General features: G+C 36.3%; 1 protein-coding gene across 3 annotated transcripts in view; it reads left to right on the top strand.

Annotated features, from left to right (window-relative positions):
• Window positions 1–13315, top strand: part of KIAA0825 (KIAA0825 ortholog) — a 523965-nt gene that overhangs the window by 979 nt on the left and 509671 nt on the right. The window lies entirely within an intron of this gene.

Below are 13315 nucleotides of genomic sequence, written 5' to 3' on the forward strand. Positions count from 1 at the left end.
GCAAAAGTGCTTCATTCATTTGGTAATTTAAATAATTTTAAACTTATATGTAGTAAATCAATGGACTGTGGTGAGTACTGTATTCCTTCTGTAACTCACTTTTTTTTAAAAAAATAAAAGTAACACTATTCTGGCCATTATGGTTTATAGCTGGCTACTTCCATAAAGTAAACTGAACCAATTCCCCTAATACCAAATCACTGAATAGAACTTGCAGGGATTATGCCTTTTCTAAGTACAGGCATGGTGATGGACTGCATGTCTGACATTAGCCTATTTATGTGGAAAAGTTCATAAGACTGGCTTTAGGGTGATGAGATTTTTCAGTTATAGGAACATTCCAAGAGAGATTATGATCTCTGTGTCTGGAGGGAATACCTATATATGGGCAAGATCATAACTCTGTGAATGAAGTATGAGTAAAAGAAAAATGCAAAATGTTAAGGTAGTGAGCATAGAGTAGAAGAAAAGCACTGGTTTTGGAGTCAGGGGACCTGAATTTAAATTCCAGCTATATTGTTGACTGTGAGCAAGTTATTTTGTTTCTCTGGACCATTTTCCTCATCTATTAAAGGAAGAAGTTGGACTTGATGGAAGGAACTTAATGGTTCCTTCCAGCTCTGAATCAATGATCTTGTGGCTCACAACATTAGACAAAAAAGCCCCATTTCCCCATTCATCAGAAATAACCTAAAAGCCATGAGGCCTTGATTCTTAGTCTTTATTTTTGACACAAATTAGCAGTGTGACATCAGCAAGTCATTTCAACTCCCTATGTTCTGGTCTTCTCATCTGCAAAATGAGGAAATTAGATGAGCTACTCTAAGGTCCTTTTTAAGTTCTCAAATTATGAGACTTTATTGATGTGATGGTGATCTTGAAAACTCAGAAGACATCATGGTTTTTTTGTTGTTATTATTTCATTTTATTATTATATTTTATTATTATTTAATTTTTATTTTATTGATAAATAAAATATTTTTTTATTTTATTGATGTCTTTTATTTTTACTCTGTATTAATTTCTGAATTTATATCCTGAAAATATATTCAGATGTATATTCGTATACGTCTCCCTTCTCCCCAACAAAAGCATCAAGCGTTAGGGACTAGTTCAGAGTCAAGAAGAACTAGATTCATATTCTGTCTTTGTCAATTCCTTGCTGTGGTTGACCTTGGGTATTTGGGGTTATGCTTAAATTTAGCTTCGTCCAGGGGTTTGAAGGTTTTGTTGTTGTTATTTTTAATAATGCAACATGTGGTCATGAGCCATTACATCCAACTTCAAACTAATAAGTGAACATTGAATGTGTGTATATACAAACAAACAGAAATGGGTGTGTGTGTGTGTGTGTATTTCAAGAATTAAAAGGATAGAAAATACAACTTCCTTTCACTAGTCATCAGATCTGGAACTCAGAGGGAGTGCCACCTGCAAGCCGTTGGAACTCAGGAAAAGATTTCTGACAACCTTCAACACCCTTAGGCTTAGCCTTTTATAGTTCTAGGTACCAGTTGTGTAAAGCACCAGGCAGAACTGAACTAAGGGTCTACAACAGCTCTAGGAGCTGGTCCAAGTGTGTGCTGCCCTGAGCAAGCCACTTAACTTGTGAGTGCTGTGGGCAGGTGTGTTGACAGTGGTAGAATCACAGTCAGCCTTAGCCAAATAGAATTGGAACTTCACAGCGTTTAGTGTCTCTCTTGTAAGGTAACCTTTTCCAACCTTGGTGTGATTACTCATTTTTCTAATTCTTGTACTCAGATGGAGGTGCTTGTATCATCCATTAACAAGTATTTATTAAATACCTGCTATGTGCTAGGCACTGATAGGTTACTGAGATAAAAAGACAGGCCCTGTGCTCAAGAAACTTATTCTGTTGTGGTGATGATATACATAAATAGGATTTTATACAAAGTAATTTTAGGAGGAAGGCAATAGCAGCTGGGATATCTGGAAAGGCCTCACATAGGAAGTAGTATAGGAGTTGACCTTTGAAGGGAGCTAGGAATTCTAAAAGGCAGATGTGAGGAGGCAGAGCATTCCAGGTGGGGTGACTGGTAGATTTGCATGTTGATTCTTCCCTTGTTTGTTAGGACCACTTTCATCTGCTTTCTTCTTGTCATTCTTTAGGGGGTTTGCAAAGGAGGCAAAAGGACAAAAAAAGACCACAGAATTGCTGAATTTCAGAATAGTCCATAGGCTACAACCTATAGCTGAAAAAAATAACTCCTATTATAACATAACCTTCAAATGGTCAAACAACTTTTGTTTGAAGAACTTCAATGAAGTTCATCCGCTACCTCTGAGGGCAACCTATTCTATTTGCACTAGTTTTCAGTGTAATGATATTTTTCTTGATGTAGAGCCTAAATTTGCCTTTTTGTAACTTCTACTCATTGCTCCTGGTTCTAGCCTATGGGTCACTTCAGAACTAGTCGAATCCTTCTTCCATATGATGGTGCTTCAGTTAGCATGTCCTTGAGTCTTCTTTTCTGACATGCCCAGTTTTTTCAACTGATCGATATGAATTTGAGATACTTCAAAGCCTTCTTCTGGAAACTACACTGTCATTCTTAAATAGTGGTGCTCAGAAGTAGTGCCAAGGTCTCCCACTGCATCCTGGGCCATTGCCAGTCATCTTGACTTATGTCTTGTGGCTCCCCATGACTCTGGAGGAAAGAGTGATTGATGGCTTTGCACAGCCCTGCCTCAGTTAAATCCAGTTTACTAGAAAGTCGAGATATCACCTTCATGATGTCATTGGTCCTCTTTGAGAATGAAGGATAAACAACAACAATCAGAAGTAAACACAGTACTCCAAATGTTGTGTGATCATGACAGAGTATGATAGGGCTATCACCTCCTTTTTCATGGAAACCAAGTCTCTCTTAATGAAGCCTAAGGTAGCTTTTGCTTTCTTTCTTTCTTTTTTTTCTTTCATTTTTCTTTTTGGCTGCCATAACAATACTTTTACTATCCGGTAAAACTCTTAGATATTTTTTGGATGAATTGCTATCCAGCCTTACTTGTCTTCTTGTACTTCTGAAGTTGATGCTTTTGAACCCAAGTGTCTTACATTTTCTTTCTTAAAATTAATTTGTTATAGTAGCTAAAGAGTTGGCTTTTGACTAAGAAAGAAATGTGTTCAAGTCTGGCCTCTGACATTAGCTTCCCTTTTGGGGAGCATGGAATTCAGTAGTTTTGGAGCTGAGACACGAATTTGAGGAATGATAAAACTTCCTTTATGTTAAGAGGAGCTGGGTGTGAGAAGTATGGGTTGCTGCGGCTAAAGAGGATTCTGTGCTTCACTATGACTTGACATTTCATCTGCTTATGTTCCTTACTTAAAAAAATAATAAAAATTTTACCTAAGAAATCTTTTTTGAAATTGTAGATTTGATTTAAGATTTTAAAATATTGCAACTCTATGATCTCTTCCTTTATTTCTCAAATACATAAATACGTTACATTTGGAAATGCACTCAAACAAAACAGACTAATCAGCAGCTTTAGTTTATCTTCAGCCCAAACTAAACAGTGGCTTTATGAAAAAGCTAAGGAAATAATGCAGTTGGCTGACAAAGCAACAAAGGTTCCAAATCAACTCATGATAGTGGTATAGAGGAAACATTATTGGATTACATGCCAAAAGCCTTGCATTTGAATGTGACCACCATTCCTATGTCCTTAGACAAGTCACCTAAATTCTCTGAGCCTTTGTTCCCTTGTCTGTAAAATGAAAAGCTAAGAGCCCTTGCACTGTAGCTTTTAACTGCAGTAGTCAAGTGGGTTTTATGCCTATGATTCTACCTCAAAGGGTTAGTGATGCAAAATGTTAGTGTAATTGTAGTCATTGTTTTCACCTTTGTGTTACCTGGCATAATATAATGAACATTTTTTTCATCAATGGACCATCACTTTTATTTATTTTTACAATATATATATATTTTTTTCATCAGCCAAAATCTGCTTTCTTATCCTCCCGCCCCAACTCTCCTTACCAACTGAGAACACAAGAAAAACAAACTCATTTTAAATATTCACGGTCAATCAAAACAAATGTCTGCATTGGCCACGTACAAAAATAAGTTGTCTCATTCTTCATTCAAAAAGTCCTCTCTCAGGTGGGTGGCATGTTTCATCATTAGTCCTTTGGAATCATGCATGGTTGGTCATATGCTGATAAGAGTTGAGGACAATAGGCTTCCATTATATTTATATACCATAACATGTTCATCCATTTCCCAATTTATGAGCATCCCCTAAGATTCTCATCCTTTGCCACCTCCAAAAGAAGTGTAAATAATTTTGTATGTCCTTAGTGTTTGTTTTGCTCAGGACTAATACCTCCCTTAATCTCCTCTCACTCTAATTCCCCTTTCCCCTTCCCTTTTCCCTTCAACTTCCCTGTTGAATGAAAAGTATTTCTTTACTCAACTGTGTTGTGTGTATTCCTTTTTTTTTCGTCCAGTTCAGATAAGAGTGAGATTCAAGTGTCAGCTGCCCCTCCATCCTATTTGTATAGATGTCTATTTGTGCACCCTGATTGTGTGAGATAATTTTCCCCAACTTTCTATTCCCTTCCCCAACCCCCTGCTACCAGTATATTCCTTTTCCTTTCTCTTTTCTTTTTTTATTCTTTTCTTATGACTATCAAGACATAACAGAACAACTCCCAACCTTTATCTAATTGGGTTCCCTCCGTGAACCCTGGTGATGCTAGGGTTCTGAGGGGGACATATATAACATCTCTACATAACTAAGCAGTTTATTCTTTATCGTTGTTAATTCATGTTTACTTTTTTATGTTTCTCTTCACTCCCTTTTGAAATTCGGAGTTGCTCTATAGCTCTGGTCTTTTCATTAGGAATGCTTGAAAGTCCCGTATTTCATTAAAATGTAGTATTAGACTCACTTTTTCTTGTTTGTAAGCCCATTACCTTCTTGAATATTGTATTCCAGGATGTCCATTCCTTCATAGTGGTGGCTGCTAGATTGTGTGTGATCCTAATTGTAGATCCTCAGTACTTGAATTCTTGCTTTCTGGCTGCTTGTAGTATTTTTTCCTTTGACCTGGAAGCTCTGGATTTTGGTTATGATGTTAGTTTTCATCTTGGTGTTTCTTTTATGAGGAGCCAGTAGAGTCTTTCTCGTTCTACTTGGCCTTCTGGTTCTAAGATATCTAGGCTGTTTTCTTTTAAGATTTCTTGAAATAGGATGTCTAGACTCTTTCTTTTTGATGATCACATTTAGAAATTCCAATGATTCTTTTTCATGATTTAATTTTTTATTTTTCCCTGATTATATGTGAAACAATTTTTAACATTTTTTAAAACTTTGAGTTCCAAATTCTTTCCTTCCCTCCCTTCCTCCCCCCCCCCACATTGAGAAGGTAAGCAGTTTGATATAGGTTATACATGTACAGTCATGCAAATCATAGTTCCACATTGGTCATGTTGTGGGAAAAAAAGTGCAAAATAAGCAAGGAAAGTAAAGAAAAAGTATGCTTCAATCTGCATTCAGACTGAATCAGCTCGTTCTCTGGAGATGAAGTCCAATGATTCTTTTCTCCTTGATTTGTTTTCCAGGTTAGTTTTTGCTCTGAGATACTTTAAATTTTCTTCTATTTTTTTTTCAGCCTTTTGATTTTGTTTTAAATAATTCTTGTTGCCTTATGAAATTATTGGCTTCTATTTGGACCATTCTGATTTTCAGAGGGTTTGTTGCTCAGGCAGGGTTTTGTATCCCTTGTGACAAGCTAATTCCCTTTCTGATTCTTTCTTCCATAGCTCTTATTTCTTTTCCATTTCTTTTCTTTTTTTTCTTTTCCATTTTCCTCGTTTCTTTTATGCAAATGTTTTTTTTAACTCTTATTTTAATTTTTCAGCTCTTCCAGGAATTCTATTTGAGTTTGTACTCAAGTTGTGTTTTTCTCTTAAGCATTGCTTATAGATGTTTTAGAATCATTCTTTTTTTTCTGGATTTGTGTCTTGAGGTTTTGTGCCATCACAATAGTTCTTTGTGGTGATTTGTTTGTTTGCTTAATTTTTCTAGCCTATTTCCTGACTTTGAACTTGATGTTAGGGTTGGGCTCTGTAGCACTTTTGGAGAGAAGTCTGGGCTAATCCTGTTGCTGCTTTCTTTGAGTATAGAATGTTGTGTTACTCCTGCAAGCTTTCAGTACTCCTGAAGTGGTCTGATCCAGGACAAATTCTGCTACAATCTGGTCTGAATTTCTGCAAGTTACTGATACAGGTTTGGACCTGACTAAGAGTATACTGCTGCTGGAATCAGCCCCTAGCTGGAAAGCTCTGTTGGTTCATTGACAAGTGTAGGCTCCCCTTTGGTCTGGGATTCTTGTCCTGGTTATTCCTGCGCAAACTGGGCTAGGTATTGGAAATGAGACCCTGCTCCACACCTGTGGTCTGAGCCACAACACTGCTGCCGTCACTTCTGCTGCTTGGGACCTCAAGGCTTCCCTTCCTGGGAACCCAGGACCCCTTCCTCCATACTCCCAGGACTTGGAACCAGGTAGCTGGTGACAAAACCACTGGTTCATATCTGTTTCTGTTGCAGTGCCCCAGAATGGGTCCGGTGGTGCCCTCATACAGGCCTAGTGGTATCCTTGTATGGGTCTGGTGGTGCCCTTATATAGGCCTGGGACCTCCTCTTTTCCTGGTGTGCAGCCTCTCCCTGGGTACTGGAGTGTTCTCGATGTGATCCTGTCCTCAGTGTCTATAGACTTCCCTGTCTGTCTCTCTGTGCTGAGCTGGGCTGGATAAATAACTCACTGGGACTTGTGGACTTTTTCATCAGGATGTGTTCTGGTGCATTTTCTAGATCCCTTTGGAGGAGTTTTTGTGAGGGGAGCTTGTCACTACTGCTTCCAATCACTCTATCATCTTGTCTCTACCTCTACCTCCACCTCTTTTATTTTTTTTAGCAGGAAACTATAGTAAAGGATAAATAAACATGGATATATTAGGATTTGCATTATAAATCTTATTATATTATCATTCCACCCAAACCATCCCCTTTTAAAAAGTTTTGTAGTAATTTTTTTTGGGGAACCACTATCCTTCCACTCATTGATGTTCTTTACTTAAATGTCCTCTCACTCTCCATCACCCTGCATATCTACCCACTTGCCAAATCTTGCCATATTTACCTGCATAACATCTCTCATACAGACTTCCTTCCCTATACTCATATAACCACCACTTTAGTTCAGGCTTTAATTACCTCTGGCTTGAATTATTTCAATAGTCTCCTAATTGGTCTCCCCTTCTTTAATTTATCCTCTGACAGCCACCAAAGTGATTTTCCACAAATGCTGGTCTGGCCATTTTATGCCTGTACTCAATGAACTCCAGTGGCTCCCTTGATTCTAGGAATAAGTATTAATTCATCCTTATCTCATCCTTTTAAAAATATCTATTTTCTATGTTTTTGTATCTAGTATGATTCTTAGTGTTACATGCTATATAATTTGTAGGGGCAGCTAGGGGGCACAGCGAATAGAATGCTGGGCCTGGAGCCAGGAAGACTCATTTCCCAGAATTCAAATCTGGCCTCAGACACTAGCTATATAACCCTGGGCAGGTCACTTAACCCTTTTTGCCTCAGCTTCCTCATCTGTGAAAATGAGCTGGAGAAGGAAATTTCAAGCTACTCCAGTATTTTTGGCAAGAAAATCCCAAATAGGTCACAAAGCATCAGACATGACTAAAAAATAATTTATAAGTAAGTAAATACACATCTATTGGAGTGTTCCCCTTCCCCCCTCCCTGATAGAGATGTTAGATCAAATGAGTTTGTAGACCATTGGACTATACAACATTCACGTACCTTCCAGTTCTACAGTGATTGCATGTTCTCTGCTTTTGGGCGACAAGAATACCTGGTTCTTTGTTAACTTGGCCTGCTTGCTGACTTTTTACAGGAGCTTCATCAGTCAATGAAAAAGAAAGCTTTTTTATCACTATTAGAGCCTTTGTGATGTGGAGAGAATTCTGATTCCAAATTGTTAGAGATTGCTTAACGCTCATTAGTCCTGTAACTAAAAGTTTCCTTTATAGCATGGCACATCTGTGTTCATAAACAAACGCACAGCTTAAGCCTTTTAATTTGAAAAATTACTAATAATTTTGTTTGCTGTAACACATACTTCCCAACAACTGCCCATACAGATTACTGATTAATTACAGAAAAGAGATATGGTACTACTCACTTGTACCTTGTGTTTTGCCAGAAGTTGTCACTCCATATTGATTTCATTTACATTGTTGAAGTCATTTGTTCTGGCTTTGCTTTCTTTACTCTGTATTGCTTGATACATATTGTCACATGATTCTCTGAATTCTTATTCATCTTTCCTTACAAAGTAGTAATATTTCTTTATATTCAAATACCATAATTTGTTTAACCATTCCCTAATTTTTGAGTACCTATTTTGTTTTCAGCTTTTTATTATTATAGATGATGCTGCTATTAATTAAATTATTAAATATAAAAATGGATTAAAATGAACAAAAATTAAATAATTAATTTAAGTTAATTAAACAATGGGATTAACCACCTTGGGATATATAGTTCTAGTATTGAGATATCTAAATCAAAGGGCAAGATCAACTTAGTAACTTTCCTTGCTTAATTCCCTATTGATTTCCAGAAGAGTAGTGAATTAGTATTCCTTCTTCCTATAGCAAAGATTAAACCTTTCAAATTCTAAAATCTATGTTGTGAAAGGTGGGAGGGATAGGGTTGAGGAAAGTGTTGCACTTCTCTATCTTCTGATGCTGCAGATTGATTTATGGGAGGTTGAGTCCATGTTAGTGGATGGTGTGTGGTAGTGAGAAGTAGAGTCAGGGCGGATGAAAAATTACCCATAAAGTAGGAGTGGATACAGTATAGGCCGAAGTTTTCCATTTTAACCATTGATTTTAGTTGAGTGAAAAGTACCTTAGATGGTGATTATCTTACAAGTGTTTTACTAAGCCCATCCAACCTTTGCCTATTGTTTAAAAGACAGCATCAATCACAGAGGACAGAAGCATTCCAATACCTGGAATGCCTGGATTTAAATCTTGGTACTGAAAGATTCTAATCTAGTTATTTCTCTGAATAGAGTTTTAAAGACCTATGAATTTGAAAAATCCTATACATTTTCAGGGAGGTGAAATCACCTTCAAGGACTGCTGTGGAGAAAATTTGAGGACTGAGTAATTGCTTTCAATTCAGGCAGTGAGACCTGTATTCATATATTGTGATGTATTTAAGACAGTTCATTGTTTTTCATAATTGCATTGTTAGGTATGAGAATAACATTATTTGGTTTATCAGGTATTGGTTCTTAGGTTTCTTTTACATATTATTCCTGTTCCTTTGATATCCTTTGTTTTTCTGTGTAAATAAATCCATCTCTTTATGTTATATTACCCAATTGGAGTGTGGCTTATAGATAAAGGGTTGAGAAGGGGATAAGTAGGTTAATTTGCTCAGTGCTAGAGATATTGGCATTAAAATCAAGGCATATCATGAAACTCCACTCTGCTGTGAAAATTTATAAATTAGCTGAGTTGTGGTGGGAATGGAACACTCAGCAAAGATACATTCTAAAAGGCCTGCTTTTATAGACATCATAAAAACTTGCAGAAAATTATCCTAGCAAAACCATTCTTTTATGGTGATTTCATATATATTGCAGCGTGTATTTCTTTGCAGACTTAATAGGAGAACAGATTTTCTTTATTCCTTCCTATCTAACATTATTTCTATGTCGACATTCTGCTTATTTATCATATCTATGGAATATTCCTCTCACCAGATCTTTTTTGGTGTATACATATGAGGAAAAGCCTTAAATAAGCATTTCTACCCAATTAAACACAATCACTATGTCAACCAGGCAACTCATAATATCTGTACTTCAAAAGGAAAGAAACACACTTCATATTATAGAAATAATGGATTTAGGATCTGTTTTAGAAACAAAAAGAGAAGCAGCTTGCAGAGGGGATAGGAGGCAAGCCTTGGAATTAGGAAAATTTGCCCTAATGAGCATGTGTAGGAGGCATGGCCTATCTCTTACATATACTCATTATGTGACTATCATTTAACCTCTTGATGTATTATGCAACTGTCTAAACTGTAAATTACAAATGATTGGCCTATCAGTCCCCACAAAGGGAGTTTCTGCACTGGGAAGTCACCATATGATAAATTTATAGGTCTAATTAATAGTTTTTCATATTTATATGATTGATTAGGAACAAAAAAGGATTGTTGTATTTGAGTGAAGTTAACATCAGAAATCCTAGTGTTAATTAAGAATATGACCATAGATATTTCCGGTGTTATACTATGGGATTAAGATCTTAAATGATTGGAAGAATAAGAAAAGGGAGTAGTGAAGAACAGGAATAATGAGATGATTTATCCTATCTCCATAGTAACAAATTTGCTAAAGATGCTACTGTGGTTTACCCACTTCAGTAAGCTTCCCCATAGCAGGGACAAAAAGGGATAAACTGAAGAGTGAGAGTTTATTTCTGTTACATTGTTTGTTTTACTATGATTTTAACTTGTGATTCCTTGCTGTAGGAGCAGCTGGTGAAGAAACTCTTTTGACCAATTCAGATCACCGATTTGTTCTAGAACATGTAATCTTAGAGAACTAGATTTTAACATTTTCTAGATAATTTTGATGGAAATCTAAGATTATTTTGAATTTTTCATTGTACAATATAAAACTATATTCCACTTCTTTTTTGGTTAGGCAGTGGCGTTCAGTGACTTGCCCAGGGTCACACAGCTATAAGTGTTATGTGTCTGAGGCTGAATTTGAACTTAGGTCCTCCAGACTCCAGAGCTATCTACTGCGCCACCTAGCTGCCCCCCAGTTTTTCCTTTTATGCCTCATTTATATGAGTATATTTATTTGAGTAGGTGCCCATTGTAACAAAAACTTTTACCCTGTTTGAATGTCTGTATCCTATGGGTTATCCTTTTAATAGATATGCTTTTATTGTTGGATCATCCTCCAATTTCCATGATACGTTTCTGTCCGTTCTTGATTGACCAACCTCATATTGTATTAGCTTTCTGAGAAGCCATTAACACATTTCTAAAAACTGTGGATGGATAGATTTAATGATGTGTTGATTGTGTTTTTTAATTGCCCCTATTTGTGAAATAGAGATCTATCTGCTTATTGTTATATACTTGCTATACGTATTAGTATTATATAAATATGTTGGGAAGAATTCTTATGATGAAGATACTTATTAAAAGGGAGACCCTGTCACTGACAAGCTTTTGAGAAAATCATATTCAAACTGCTTAGGAATGGAAAAAAAACCCCTCATTTCTAAAATTTCTGAACAGAAAATATTGGCTTATTAAAATTTTTCCTGATTAATTTTTATTTTGCCTTCTGATTTTCTTGATTCTGTTAGCCTCCAAGAGATATACTTTAACACTTTTCTGTGGAAAAGTCAGTGTGCCAGCCAGCTGTCATCCGTATGATGTACCTGATATCCAGTGTCAGGGGAAGCACAATTCAATTTAAAAACCAAGTCTTCCTCATGACAGTGCAGCAGAGTTTACAGTGTGTCTTTTTATGTTCCCTTCTTTTAAATTCCTCCTCCTACCCAAACATTATATCTTTATTCATCCTTTGTCTGTGATGAAACTAATGCTAACTGACTTTGCTTGTCTTTAGTTGCAAATCATTGAAATGAAAGAAATAACCAGTAAGTATGTCTCTTGTTCTACTCTTCTTTGGCATTTCTGGAATATAAAGTACTATTGCTTGTTTAACTTATGACTTGTCTAAACACGTTGAAAGTATTAAATATAAGGTGTAATACTCGAACTCTGAAAAGAAAACTGACAAGTTCAGTCAAAAGGGAAAAGAGGAATAAATTATAAGAGGTGCTATAGATAACCATGAAAGCCGGTTATTTTATAGTGCATCTATTTCACCCTTAATGAATTAGATTTGTCAACAGCAAATGTATTATACACTACTTCCAATAAGAGTGGCATGCTAGGAATCTGCTATGCTTTCAGATTTGATCCTTTAGTTAAATAACATTAAGGTTGTGATATAAATACCAAGTGAATGAAATTCAGGAAATTTGAAGTTGAGGCTTACATTGTCACTGATTCACAATTATTCTTTTTCTTTTTCCAAGATGTATATCAGAGTGATTAAGGACTATAGGTTTTTTTGGTTTACTGTATTGTTTGGTTTCACAACCTTAATGTCACCTTTCACATAGATTTATCCATCTGCTTGTGGGGGGAGGAAAAAGGTCATTAAAATGAAATGCATATGATATATTTGAGAAGAAGAAAAAGGTCACTATTTGGAGATCATATAGTACTGTGAAAAGTATTGATTAATTTTGTCATACTTTTACTATACGCAGGATACCTAATTGGAACATCAGTATGTTTGAGTCCTCGTGATAATAAGCCCTAGGTAATAGTCATGTGATAGTAACCCTGGACTGTAGGGTCATATGATTCATACCTGGAAGGGACCATAGAAATCATCTAGCCTAACTGCTTCATTTTACAAATGAGGAACTTGAGGCTGAGATACATCACATGATGTGCCCAGAGTCACACAGGTAATAAGTTGCAGATCTAGAATTCAAACTCAGGACATCTGACTGAAAATTCATTGCTTATTCCACTGTCCCTTACTGTGTTTCGTATATCTCTGTTTCTACCTAGTTCATTATTCTTACTCCATAATTATTAAGTAATCATATTATCACTTTATTAGAAGGTATTAAGAATTACTTTGTGCAAATGAGAGTTCTCACTGAAATCACAGAACTTTCTTGGTACTTGTTCAGTGGATCTACAATCCCTCCATTGCATCTTGTGTATTATTCATGTCCTCCCATAAATATTCCATAGGAAATCCAACCTATATGCTCCATGGAAGCTTTTGTCTAGATCTTTTAGCATTCTGTGGGTACCAGGGCACCATTCAGGCTGCTAACAAGTTATCTCTTGTTCTTGCTAAATGTTGGGTTCACCTCCGTTTCTCATCACATATTTCCTGGATATGTTTCACTAAAGAACAAAATCCTGCCTTACAGACTTTCTTCCAATAAAGTGTCTCCCATGCATATATTAAATTTATATTAGATTCTTTAAAAGATACAACAGAAATAACTTTGTTCAATGCCCCTTGATTATAAAGATCATATGTGGCCTAAAACAGGGAGACAGGGAATACTAGAACCTTCCAGAGCCTCCTAAATGGGATCCATAATCATTCAAAAGAGTCTGATCT

The sequence above is a fragment of the Phascolarctos cinereus genome, unplaced genomic scaffold (genome assembly GCF_003287225.1).
Source record: "Phascolarctos cinereus isolate Bilbo 61053 unplaced genomic scaffold, phaCin_HiC Scaffold_4;HRSCAF=312, whole genome shotgun sequence".
Classification (NCBI taxonomy): domain Eukaryota; kingdom Metazoa; phylum Chordata; class Mammalia; order Diprotodontia; family Phascolarctidae; genus Phascolarctos; species Phascolarctos cinereus.